This window comes from Marmota marmota, unplaced genomic scaffold (assembly GCF_001458135.2).
Source record: "Marmota marmota marmota unplaced genomic scaffold, marMar, whole genome shotgun sequence".
In the NCBI taxonomy this organism is placed as follows: Eukaryota; Metazoa; Chordata; class Mammalia; order Rodentia; family Sciuridae; genus Marmota; species Marmota marmota.
The window spans coordinates 4,471,350-4,485,153 of record NW_026000101.1 but is presented as its reverse complement, the minus strand read 5'-3'; the positions used below and the strand labels follow the sequence as shown (position 1 = coordinate 4,485,153).

Here is a 13,804-nt window from a genome sequence, read left to right as displayed (position 1 = left end):
GGGGAGTGTCCACCTTTGTGTCCTCCGAGTGAAGGGCTGCAGTCCTACAGACCAGGAGAGCAACAAGCACCCAGCATGCTGACCCCGGGCCACCAAGGCAAGATCCAATTGCTCCTTCTCTTCTCATAGGACAGGAGATGTGTCATGCCCTTCAAGGACAGTTCCATGTCCACTCTAAATGAGCTCCCTTTGAGCAGGGCCCACACATTTTCACCATTCCCCATTCCTCACACAGAATCTTACATAAACTAGATGCTCTGGTTGGTTTTCTTTCTTTCTTTTTTTACATAACTTTGTTTATTTATTTACTTTTTTCTTTTTAATGTGGTGCTCAGGATAGAACCCAGTGCCTCACACATGCTAGGCAAGCGCTCTACCACTGAGACTCCACCCCAGCCACTTGGTTTTCTTTTTGTCATACATAAATGAAATTGCCAAACCAGGATGGGTCTTGTCTGTAAATGACTAAGCTGTCGCTCTCTGGGAAACTCACATACAGGGCTCATTCCCTGGAGTGAGCTAATAAGATAAAGGACATGTTTCCATCATCCTCATACATGCAATCCTCCTTTTCCCTTTTAAGAGACACCACATAATTTTTGCATTTTTCTTCAGGAGTCTCTTTAGTGAAGAGGGACTTCTCCATTAAGCTAAATACTTCTGGACTGAAAAGCAAACTAAATCCATAGCTTTAGAATACAGAGGTGTCTGAACAAACACCGTCAACCACGGGCCCTCACTTCCCCGTTAAAATACCCCACATCCACGTCTCCTTTCTCAGCGTCCACCCTTGAGCACCCCACTGTGTCTGCCGCTGCTGGCTGGTGTGCATGACGTGGACCTGGGTCCTTCTGGGCCTCTCCCTGGACTCTGACCTGTCACTCTTACTGTCATCAAAGTGGTGCCGATACCACCTAATGCAGATCATCAGGGACTGAGCAGGTGGCACAGGCTTGGTCTCAGGCCCCAGCACACAGCAGCAATAAAAGGACTGCAATCAGGGAAATGCCCGGATGGGCAGCTGGGAGCACAGCAGGTTAATTACTAACCCGCCCAAGCCTTCGTGGCTTACCAGGCACTTTCATATGATGCCCACGTGCACTTCATGGGAAGACCATGAGAGCCTCCTGCCATGTGCCGGGGGAGAACCTAGGCTTGCTTTAGAAGAAGTGGCAGAGCTTCAGAGAGCCAAGGGGATGGCTGGATATCACGTGTAGGAGCCAGGAGGGCTGCATGCAGGAAGCTGCCCTTATTACACCCTCATTACTGCTCATTTGCCACAGGTGAGCAGCCAGGAAAGCAGTTTCACCCCAGAGCAAGGCTCTGGCCCGTGTGGTCTCTGTGGGCTCCAGTGGGGCAAGGCCAGACATCCAGCTGGGCCACGGTCAGCCCATCGCCTTCTCTGGAGCATTCATTGAGTCTGTGTTTTCTAAAACACCATTGGCATCCTCAGCCAGGAGGATGGGAAGAGCTCACTTATAGCCCTCTCTGGGGGTAAATATCCAAACAGGAGTAATCTAGACAAAGAAAGCATCCAAGGTCAAAACCAAGGTCAAGGAGCTAATGGCAAAAGAGAAAGTGGACACAGAAGAAAAAAGGACACTCTTTCCTCAAATCTGTTGAGAACTTCCCAAGACAAGGAATTTGGACTCTTCAAAGAAGGAAAGCCCAGTGGAAATCGAGGATGGTGGCTGGGTCCCCTGCAGGGCTGAGCAAGGAAGGTCTTACTTTGAACCTCGGTGCCTTTCGCATATGCCGTTGCAGCCACCAGTAGGGCCGTTCTCCAACCTGCCTGCAGAGCCCAGAACTTTCTGTCTAAAGCTCACCCTAGAGTCGCCTCCCCTGCAGCTGCCCCCACCTCGGGCCTTCCTGGGAGCTGGTTACTGATCTCCACTCAGACTTCCTGACCATGACCTTCCCATTGACCTGCTTGTCCTGAGTTACAGGCCGGCAGTTTCCTGTGCCGGTAGTACCTCAGGGTGGCCAAACGTTGAGAAGCCAACCAACAAAATCCAGAGACCCCCAAATTATATAGGGCTTCTTCAATAAGTAAATGGCCAGGAAAAGGAAAAATAAAAAAGATAAAAGAAAAAGTGGGCGGGGGACTCTGGATTAAGTGCTTCAGATAAACTGTCAAGCAAATGCACTGCAAGGACCTCTGTTATGGTTTGGATATGAGGTGTCCCCCAAAAGCTTCTGAGCTAATGCAGGAATGTTTAGAGGCAAATGACTGGATTGTGAGAGCTGTAACCCAATCAGTCCATCCTGGTTTGAGTGGACTAACTGGCGGGTGTAGACAGGTGGGGTGTGGGTGGAGGAGGTGATTCACTGGGGGCCTGGAAGAGTCCATTTTCTGTAACCTTCTCTCTCTCTCTGCTTCCTGGCTGCCATAAATGAAGTGGCACCATGATGTTCTGCCTCACCTCTGGCCCAGAGCTATGGACCTGCCCCACCATGAACTAACCTCTGAACCCGTGAGTCAAAAGAAACTTTCCCTCCTCTAAGTTGTTCTTGTCATGCATTTTGATCACAGTGACAAAAAACGGTCTAAATCAACCTTGCTGAAAACCAATGAGGGAAATTTGCACATTAAATATCTAATGCCAAAAAATAATCATCACATCATTTTTAGGTGTTTTCACAGTATTATGAATAATTTTTAAAATATAGCTCTTGAAGACATATAACAAAGTACATTTGGATTTGTTTTAAAATCACTGGGAAGGGGAAGAGGTCAGGGTAGAAATGAGTGACAGGTGCTGATAGGTAACGAAGCCTGGTGATTACTTGGGATCCGCCATACAATTCTCCCTACTTTTGAATAGGTTTAGAAACTTTCCCAACAAAGACATTTTTAAAAAGTGGGCAGAATGTAGAGTACAGAGCCTGCCACTGCTCACCAAAAGCCACTAACAGTAGCTGACTTCAGTTCATTCACAGTAAAAGTGGAGTCAAAACTTTAATTCCTATTCAATAAGAAAGACTGGCAGAGGAAGCCAGTGGATTTGGGGACTTAACATATTCTCTCCCGCTCCTGAGATTACCTCTGAAGAGTGGATATGGGAACAAAGACCACGGGAAATAAGCTAAATGCAGGGAGTGGGGAGGGGGAATGCAGCTTCCTGGCTGCTCAAAGTTGGCAAAGTTCTTAACACAAAGCATTCCAGGAAGAAATACAGTAGGGCTAACAGACACAAAATACTCAACCCCACCAACAACTGGAGGAGGTGAAGACTGCAGGAGTCCCCATAGCTCCCACCAGACAGGAGAAATAAACCAAAAATGCTACACAACGTCAAGGGTTGGAGAAGAATGGCCTACGGAGGCTTTTATATGCTGCTGGGATTCCTGTAAAAAATTCTGCATGATATTAAAACGCCCTGTCCGTCTGTCCTCCCAGGGAACGCCCAGGAGAGCTGCTTGTACCTATGCACAGGAGACCAACTCCAGAAAGGTCAAAGCAGTATTTTTTTTTCCTAATAGCCCCAAACTGGAAACACCCCAAATTCCTACAGAGAAAGGATAAATTCCTAGATACTTATGCAACAGAGTAACTAGAGAACAGTAAGGACTACAGCTCCTTGACACGGATGAATCTCATATTCACATAGTGAACGGGAAATCCATTCAAGTTCATAAACACATAAAACTAACAATACCCTGTTTTACTTTATGGGAAAAACCTATAAAGGAAAGGAAGGCAAACTTTAGGAGCAGGGAGGAACGTTCAGGGCCTTCACAGCACTGGTGATGTTCCTGGTTTAAGCTGGGTGGTGGCTACAGGAATGTTCATTGTATTATTTTTCTTTCAACCATCCATGCCATAGAAAGTCTTTTGTGGTCATATTTCATCATTAAAGTTTTTTAAAAACATGTTGGACAAAGGACTTGCCAACACAGAGCAACTCAGACAAAATGGAAGGGGGAGAATAAATTTACCTGACACCCCCCCACACCCCAAACTAAGACCAGATAACTTTGGAGGATGCTCAGCACAGAGCAAGTTCCAGGGGAGAGATGCCAGAATCCCAAGTAAAAACCTGGGGGAGAGAGGGCTGTGGACATCCATGTCTTCAATAGCAGGGCCACTAATGGACGGGTGGCACTGAGTGAACAAGTCCAGACCTAACTCCGACAAATAGATAAACACGATGTGGCCTATGCGTGCAACGGAACACCAGACTTAAAAAGGAATGAGGTTCTCACACCCATGACAACACAGAGGGACCCTGAAGACACTGCTAGGTTACATGGGCCAGACACAAAAGGACAAACATTTCCTGCTCCTGAGGTCCAAGAGGTGTCCATCCATCAGGGTGTCCCTCAAATGGAGCCACAGTATTTTCCCCCCCCTCTCTGGCAGGTGGCCTGGTGGTGATGGCATAAATTTGGGCAGTCCCATTTACCTGACAGAGCCTGGAAGCACTGACTCCATAGGAGTTATGTTGGAGGCTAGTTATATAAGGTACCTAGAGTAGTCGGATTCGTAAGGACCAAAAAATGTGAAATGGTGGTGGCCAGGAGCTTAGGGGAAAAAATGGGGGGAGTTAAGTGTTTAATGGAAAAGAGTTTCCGTTTGGGAAGATGAAAAGCTCTGCAGATGATTTACTGTGTACCACTGAACTATACACGTTAAAATGGTAAATTTTCTGTTCTTTACATTACCTTATGATTTTTTGAAAATTTGTACTTGGGGACAGGTGCAGCTGAGCACACGAGCAGGTAGGACAAAGGAGCGGCACCCTTAGCCCACCTGAGTGGGTATCATGAAGCAGCAACACTCAGATCAGGAAATATGCATGGAGGGGACACCGCAGAGCAGAGGTATGACAATGTTGCAGACACCTGCCAAACCAGGCAGATGGTGCCCTCACAGCTCGTGGGCAATGTGGACAATTCCACTGGAGACGGAGCTCAGTTGGGTACCAAGGAAGCACCAGGTGATCCCAGGGTAGGACAGACCCCTTGGGAGAGCTTCCAGAAGGAAAATCTAGGCACTCAGCCAACGATGACCCTGGAGGAAAGAACCTGCAAAAACTGCTGAGAAATGGCACACAGAACCCAAAGGCCAGAGGTGTGGAAAGGTGAAGTGGGGTATAGAAAGGAGAGAGGGGTTACTGCATGAAATTCTGACCTTCCCAGGGAGTTCCAAGGACCACACAGGCAATGCAGGACAGGTGGGTGTGTGGGGCAAGGGCTGGGGGAACACTGGAAAGCCACTCAGGAAGCCTATCCTCAATCTGGTGCTACCAAACAGGTGAGGGACTGGAGGCCATCTGCTCTTGGAGATCTCCTGCAAGGGGATAATACCTTCCCAGGAAGTGGCCATTAAGGGAAGCAGCGCAAGTTCTGAGAGCCTGGGAGGTAGGGTTGCCCATCAGGCAGGAAAACCAGGCGCTTTGCGAATCAACCTCCAAGCCCAAGAGACTGGCAGAGGCAGGTGTTACACACACACACACACACACACACACCACAGAATAGGGTTGAAATTAAGTCATTCAGAATAAGCATAAAGAGGGCGCCAAACTTGTGAGAAGTGTATCAGGAAGCTTGGATGGGAGAAAAAAAAAAAAAAAACATTAAAAAGGCGGAGAAAGAGCCCACCTGTAATCCCTGCTACATGGGAGGCTCAGGCAAGAGGATCACAAATCCAAAGCCAGCCTCAGCAACTTAGCAAGGCCCTGTCTCAAAATAAAATAGAAAAGGAGGTAGTGCTGGGAGGTAGCTCAGTGGTAGAGCAATTGCCTAGCATGTGCAAGGTTCTGGGTTTGATCCCCAATACCAAAAAAGAGGGGCTGGGTTAGGGTTCATGGTGGAGCTCAGTTGCAAAACACTTGCCCAGCAAGTGTGAAGTCCAGGTTTCCACTAAAAAAAGAAAAGGATATATGCCATGCTTATACACATGTATACAAAAGCACAAAGAAACAAAGCAAACCCAACCAGTTGCTATGCAGCAGGATGGGACATGGAAAATGCTTTTCTTGGTGATAATTTTAATGTTGCTCTATGAAGCACTTTCAAATATGTCGCCTACTTCTGATCTGGCTGTTAAAGAATCACACCAGAATGCACCCTAGAGAAACTGCACATGAGTCCAAAGACACAAACCGTCTCTGGAAATCCCCAGGGGCCTACAAAGGCAGAAACCTTCTGAGGCTTAGGGGTCCCCATCCACCTGGGGACCCTCTCAGGCAGGCTCAGCCTCCATCATGCCCAGTGCAGCTGTCAAGGGACTTCTCAGAACACAAATGTCCCCCAGACTGAGCCTGAAGCTTGCGTCTACTCACTACAGTGTGGCTGTGGCACACTGAAGCCAGCTGCTAAGCCCTGGCTCTCCCCTACAGATCAGGGGTAACAGCCAGCACAGCACAGTTTTGAGATCATTCAACAAGATAATCCTGGAAGCACCTCAGTGTGGTACCGGGCTGACAGCAAAAGTTCAGTAAGGGTGACTTGTATATATAGCTAATTCACAACGCTCATCAGCACTTCACAGGTTCCTCACTCATTCTTTCAAGACCTAGGGCCACAGCTGGGCTCCTAATTCTCCCCACTCCAGGAGCCCAGGACCCAGGGAAAGACTGGCATTTTCTGACTCCCATCCCCCACACATTTGCACCTGCCAGTGAACTCTACCAGTGGGCATTTTACATACCTTTTGGGACAACCCCAATGCCACTTTGGGCATCAAACCTCCTACTCCACCCCAGGCCAGCTTCCCCGCCACCCTACCTCACACTGCGTTACACGTCTGCCAGAGACTGGGAATTCAAGGAAACATCCTTCCTCTCCTGTACCCTGCCAATGCATCATCAGAGAAAGAGCCCAACAGGCCTTTGCTGACTAAAAAAGCTTTACCTTGGGCAAACAAAAACATTCTGGAAAGCAATTAAAAATAAACCAGACGTTTAAAATCAAATGAGCTCAAGAGATAAGTCACTGAGGCTGCCGAAGGCATGCCATTAAGGAGATTGGAGACCAAGGGACACCAGGCAGGCTGCAAAGTTCTAGCCTGCCTTGGCCAGGTCAGCTCTGGCTGCTACCAGAGCCCCAGGCATCCCTAGGCAGGTAAGAGAGGTGTGACTGCACCAAAGCAGACGCTCCCAGATGCAAAGGGACTCGGGCTATATCAACCAGACCTCAAACTTGGGGTCTTACAGTCCCTCCTTAATTGTGCCAAAAGGGTGGGAAGAGATTTCCATCAACCCCCTGCAGTTCATCATTTGAAATACATGATTATGCTGGCACAGTGGCATACACTTGTAATCCCAGCTATTAGGAAGGCAGAGGCAGGAGAATTGCAAGGTTGAGTCCAACCTAGGCAACTTAGCAAGATCCTAACTCATATATTGAAAAATGGGAATGGGGCAGGGTAGGGGGGTTAGGGATGTAGCTCAGTGATAGAGAGTACCCATGTTTTTGATCTCCAGTACCAAAAAAAACCCCACCATATTTATCTCTAAATACACACACACAAAAAAAAGCACAGATGGATATACACCATATATACCCCAGCCTCTGAAGAAATTTTAGGTATCTTTCTATCTCTTGCCTCTGTATTTTCTAACGCGTCTGCTGTGGATGTGATCTCAACGTGCAATGGAAGTCAGGGAGGGATGCACACCAACCTGAAAAAAAAACCACAGATGAATGAGCGGCTGCTGCTTGCAGCAGCCTGGGCGAGCACGGAGAAGTGAGTGCAGATTCCTGGCAAAGAAGGCTCCAGGCGGAGCAGAGAGAAGCACAGGGGAACATCCCGAAGCCAGCCAAGGGGACACAGTGGGGAAGGATTCAACACACATGTTAAAGGCAAATTGTAGGCGGAGGATTTCTGTGGTTACCCGGATGGATATCTGCTAAGTCCCCATGCAAGAATTTAAGGGAAGGCCCCACCCCCACCAACCTTCTGCTATTTCAAAACTAAGAGCAGAATTCAGTGAGATTATGCACGTGGAAGTGCTTAACAAGTTAATATTTGTTCAAAGCCCTGTACCACTGTGGGTCATGTTACTGGCACCTGAGACGCTGGGCAGACCCCATCACTCCTGCAGACCAAACCCCCCTCCCATATTAACACTGGCCAACGAGCAAGTGTGGCACCAGAGATCTCCTGCTGCCATATCATATCCCATGGGGAGGGCATTCACCTCTCTCAGCCCCCAGCTCAGCCCTCCTTTGAAAACAAAAGCATTTATAAAAATAACACGAACTCACGGCCTATATAGAAATCCAGGGCTCCCCATGGTCTCATTCATGGACTGAGAGAGGGTGGGGTAAGCACTGCAGGGCCACCTTTAGCCAGTACCTATCCTGCAGGAGCAGAGAAGCAAGTCACCAGAGGCCTGCCACAAGGCAAAGGACTGCAGCAGCCAGACCCTAGGGAGGGGTAGAGAGGAGAACCTGTCTTCCCTTACCTCCTAGGGTGTCACTTCTTCCCACAACAGAGGGGGAGAACAGCCCTGCAGAGCAAGCTCCACTCCACTTTCCATTCCCCAACAAACTCCCTGACTACACCTGTGAAGTGCCCTGGCCCTAGACCGGCCCTCCTCACCCCTCATCTGGACCACTGCCATAGCACAACTGGTATCCAGCCCCTCCTGTGACTCAGCCTCCACTCCACTGTGACAAACAGAAACTGATTCCTAAAGCACAGGTCACTCCCCAGCTCAAAGCTGCTGATAGCGCCCACCCCCACAGCTCACAGTAATGTTTAATGCAGAGTGCAGCTGCTCTTGGTTCTCTTGAGCCCTAGAGCCAGGGGATTTCATGAGGCTGTAAAGAGACCACCTCATCAGAATCACCTGGAGTGGTGATTCTGTGGTGGACTTGCAAGAGCCCAGCTTCCTGAAATCCTGGGTCAGAAATTCTGGGAGTGGGCTCTAAAATTGGAGGAAAGTAAAAAATTCCAGATGAGCTGGGAGTGGTGGCATGCACCTATAGTCGCAGCACTTGGGAGGCTGAGGAGGGAGGATCACTGAGCCTGGGAGTTCAAGATCAGCTTGGGAAACATAGTGAGACCCTGTCTCAAAAAAAAAGAAAAAGAAAAAGAAAAGAAAAAAAATCCCAGAAAAACTTGGTATACCCTGAAGTTAGAAAACTGTTTTGCTAGAGTTTCCAGCTGTTTGGGAAAATCTGTCCTACTTCCAAAACCTAGGGACATACCCTGCCCACCTTAGGACTAGGAACGCTAACAGTCCTACTGCTGAGGCTAATCCTAAGTGCCACAGCTACAAAAGCTGAACAATCAGGGTTCCTGGAGCAGCCCATTCTGACCCTTCCACTGAGTGACTAAAGGGAAGTCACTTTATATCCACAGTCTTCAGTTTCCCATATATACAGTGTATAGATATGTGCTTTCTAGGGTCCCACTCAATTCCAAAATAAGGCACATGACCTTTATGTTGCATCACATATGTTCTGTTCGACCAGAGGTTCCAGTCCTAGCATTCTAAGAATCTGTGTGTGGTGGGGGGTTGGGGTGGGGGGTGGTTCTTTTCTCATCCAAAATGAAATTTTTAATAAGCATCTCTCATACTATATCCAACTGCCAATTTCCAATAAGAAGAGCCAAGCCATGGCTAGTCTGCCTGGCACAGCTTTATTTATTTATTTTTTCCCTAATGTTCATTACTAGAATTTTTTTCATATCCTTTCCATAGTCCAAAGAGGAGGAACGAGAGTTATATAAAATTACAATTTCCTAGCAACCTTCAGCATCTTGCTGTTTATTGAGGCTAATTATGTCTTTTCCATATTTGATGCTCCCATTTTAAAGACTGGGAAATCGATGCTCAGAGAATTGAAGTTACCCAAGGCAACAGAGCCAGGCTGTAAGATAGCACTGGAATTCTCCGTGTTAGCACTGGATCCCAGGGAGTCAATGCCAAGTTTCAGATACAATGAGAACAACTGGGCGAAAAGCTGCACTGGTCAACCAGCTGTCCCCTCCAAGGCACGGCAGGAGTGCTAACCAGCCAGCCACACATCCTAACAGCTCTCGCCACAGAGCTGCTGGAAGAACGCACACACGCACTGAACGGAGGCGGGGCTGAGCAGCAGCCACCCAAGCAAAAGTGATGCCAAGGATTTAGTCAACAGAGAGCTAATACGAGGCAACAGTGGGTGCTGCTGCCAAGCACACCAATGGGATCTTCAGCTGCATTCACAGGGGAAGAGTGTCTACTCCCTCCACCTGCCCTGCTCAGACACGACCACACCTGTGGGCTGGGCAGGCTGGGCTATCTAAAGGGAGGTGCCTTCCAAGGCAGGGCCAGGTTTTCTGAAGGGAGTGGCTATGGGTGGCACTCTGATTGGTAGGGTGAGCCAAGGACTCACCTGGGAGCTAGGTTTGCACAGGAAGCCCACCACTTGTTATAAATGGGATTCTTTTTTTTTTTTTTTTAATTTTAATATTTATTTTTTAGTTTTTGGCGGACACAACATCTTCGTTTGTATGTGGTGCTGAGGATCGAACCTGGGCCGCACGCATGCCAGGCGAGCGCGCTACCGCTTGAGCCACATCCCCAGCCCTAAATGGGATTCTTAACACCTGTCTGTTCACATTTTATCACTGACCATCCTCAGCAAAGGTTACGAACACCCAGGAGTGCTAGAGGACCCTCAGCCTACCACCAGAAGAAGGGGCTCCAAGCCCTGTCCAAGAAGACTGACTCATCCAAGAAGACGATTATGGTGGCTTCTTCCTTTATCACATATGACAAGACAGAACTAATACGAGTCAACAGTGGGTGCCGTGGCCAAGCATACTAGTAGGATCTTTAGCTGCATTCACAGAGGAAGAGTAGCTTTGCCAAGGGACACTGAATTTGAACTCTGATCCTTTCAAGTGTCAAAACTCCCAAAAATCCTAATTCCCCCATCCCATTCACCCCAGCAACCAACCCATCTGGGTGTGCCTGTCACATCACTTAGCATGGCTCAGAATAAAAACACCATGTGTCCACCTGTCCCCCAAGAGTCTCCAGGCCATGACTCTCATGTGTCCTCAGCACAGAGCTTGGCACTTTAAAGACATTCAATAAATGACTGAACTGAGCTGAGGTGCCGCAGCATGGTCACACTGAGGGTGTTATTGTGTTCAAGGCAATTTCAGAACACAAGTGTCCTGACTAGGGCTAATAAAAAGGTTTATGACAATGCATTACCACTTGGGATCTTCATATGTTGAGCAGAGAAATTCTTGAGGCCAACGCCACCAGACAGTTTTAATTACAAAGGAGTCACAGTTAGCCAGGCCAGGTCCCTGGGTATCTATGGAAATGATAGGGTCAGAGAATGAAGCTTAGGGGTAGAGAGGTCAAAGGTACATCCTATCTGCGTGACAGCAGCCAGCCAATGCCAGAGCTCAGGAAGCAGCCGAAATCCAGAAACAGAAGACAGAAATAATGACAAAGAGGACCACATGCCTTAAAAAAAAAAAAAAAGTCATAAAAAGGGAGCCTACTGAAGTGGATCTGATGTACAACACAAATGCTACCAATTCATCGGGGAGTGGGCTGCCTGGCGCAAAACATCGTAACTGCGAGAATTAATTACAGGAACTAACACTGTGAATTGGGAAGATTAGTAGGGGAGTCTGTGTGATGCAGTTCTAATATTTAATAAATCTTTAAATCGATGAGCCATGCTCACGAATGAATTTTTCTTCATCTTTCCTCCCTGGGAGCTCACGTGACAAAAGCCAGCATTTGCTTTTTATTTGCCTTTGGACAAAGTGCCCAGATATATATGCGTACAAATAAATTGGGGTTCATGAAATCATCTGAAAGGCACCAAGAAGACTGACATAATATGGAAAGCTGAGATGGGTGAATTCTTCTTGTATAAAGGCAAGAAACCTTTTAGGATGCAAATGTCCCCTTCCCCCACACTCTGCAAGAGCTCCACCGGCTGTCACAAATAAGTATTCCCATCCCTACCTGTTCCTCTGTGTACCTGTTTGGCTCTATCTACCACACATGTACTTTACTCCGTTTGCATTTTTCATCTCAGAATCACCACTTAAGCTTGTCGCACAAACCTGACAGCAGCAATACATTTTATAAATGAATTATCCCTGGGGAACAGACAAGCAAACCACCAGTAAGGAGCACTGTCAAAGTTCCCAAGGAGAGCATTCTGTTCCCAGATGCAAACTACGCCACATCCTCACCAATCCCAAACTGCCCACTCCAGAGGCAGCCTACTCACCTCTCTTCTCTCCTCCCCAGCTCTCAGGCCCTCTCTCCCAGCTGAATAAAAGCAGAACTTCCTTCTTTGGGAACTATAACATTTTAATGCTGTTTACAGATAACAACTCTAAGGACGGGATGTTGGTTCCTTTTCCATGAATAAAAAGGCCCCAAAAGGGTATTTTCATAACAAAATGATACCCTATGGAGAGCACAAGATGCCACAAAAATAAAACTGCCATAAACCGGAACTGTCTCGAAATCAAACCTACACAGGGAAGGATTAAACCCCAAGCCAGGCAGCTCAGATTTTCCTATCCGATACCCTTAACACGCTCCTAGTTCTCTCCTGAAATCCAAAAGAATTCCTGCCACCCGGAAAGGCCTAAATGCTTTCGTGCAAGTCCCGGTATGTTATTCCTTCCCTTGAAACCCTCGGGACGATCTGTAGCATTCATCTAAAGCTCAATTACTGCTGTGTCCTCAGTCACACCCAAAGATTCCCCAAGGCACCGTCTGCCGCAGCGCCTGGTGCACAGTAGGCGCCCCGTTAATGTGTGGGTTTGATTGGATCTGAGCTGGCCCCTTCGTCAGAAACACGCTGGTGGCTGGACGCCCTGCTGGGGACAGCAGCGCCAGCCTAGCTCGTCGCCGCAACGGGGCGGGGGTGCAACCACCTGTGGGCGGCTGGCCGGGATGCAGGCCCAGCGCCACAGCCCCGGGGTGCCCGGCGGGCCTCACGCACACTGCTGAGAGCTGGGGTTAGTCGGGAACGCCAGGCCCGTGGGGCCCGGGATCGACACCCTGGGCCCCATCAAGGTCTCTGCCAGAGCAAAGTTGACCATGTCCCAGAGTTAGTTCCCAAGTCGCTCCACCCGCTGCGAAGCTGAGAGCAAGAGGAGCTCTTTGGGCTGGAGTCAGGGGCCACCCTGAGAAATCAACAGAGAAGAGAAACTATTCTCTAACCCCCTCCCAAACTTGGGGTACCTGCTGGGCAACAGGAGAGGACTTTCCTCTCCACGGTCTCGCCAAGGCCTGATGGAAGGCTTGGGAGGGGGATATAGCGCGACACCCGGGAACAACCCTGCACTACTTTGAAATTTTCTATCCATTAATCCAGCATCAGGAAGGCCCCCACTGGAACCGGGGGTGGGGGGCGCTGGAAAGGCAACACTTGCAGGGAACACAGGCCATCCTCGCCAAGGGCAGGGACTTGGAAAGGGGGTGAGGCCCATAGGACCAGGTGGGCACCAGAGAAGGCGCAACCCCATAGCACAACGTGCCAAGAAGGGGGCACGGGCCAAAGAAGGGGCCGGAAAGAGACCGGGACCGACCGGTGGCCCAGGAGGGAACGGGGCTACCGAGGGCTGTCAGAGGAGATGGGGGAGGGGATCCCAGAGAGGTGCAAGAGGACAGACCCAGAGATAAGCACTGGGGCAGGGGGAGCTGCCTTAAGGGTGCATGATGCCGGTGCCCCGACCGGCTCCGTCACTCACCGGCAGATCCACGCTCACTTCGGTCCCGTCGAGCAGGAAGACACGGCAGTACAGGGTGGCCTTAGCCGTTCCGGCGGCGGAGATGTGCACCGCCGCGCCGCCCGTGAGCAGGGGCCC

At 49.0% G+C, this 13,804-nt stretch overlaps 1 protein-coding gene across 1 annotated transcript in view; it reads right to left on the bottom strand.

Moving 5' to 3' along the window:
* Positions 1 to 13,798, bottom strand: part of Epb41l4b (erythrocyte membrane protein band 4.1 like 4B) — a 134,725-nt gene extending 120,927 nt beyond the window's left edge. Inside the window, exon 1 of the mRNA XM_048783235.1 lies at positions 13,688 to 13,798. The gene's annotated coding sequence lies outside the window, so the exon portion shown is untranslated. The remainder of the gene's footprint in view (positions 1 to 13,687) is intronic.
* Between the last annotated feature and the right edge of the window lie 6 nt (positions 13,799 to 13,804).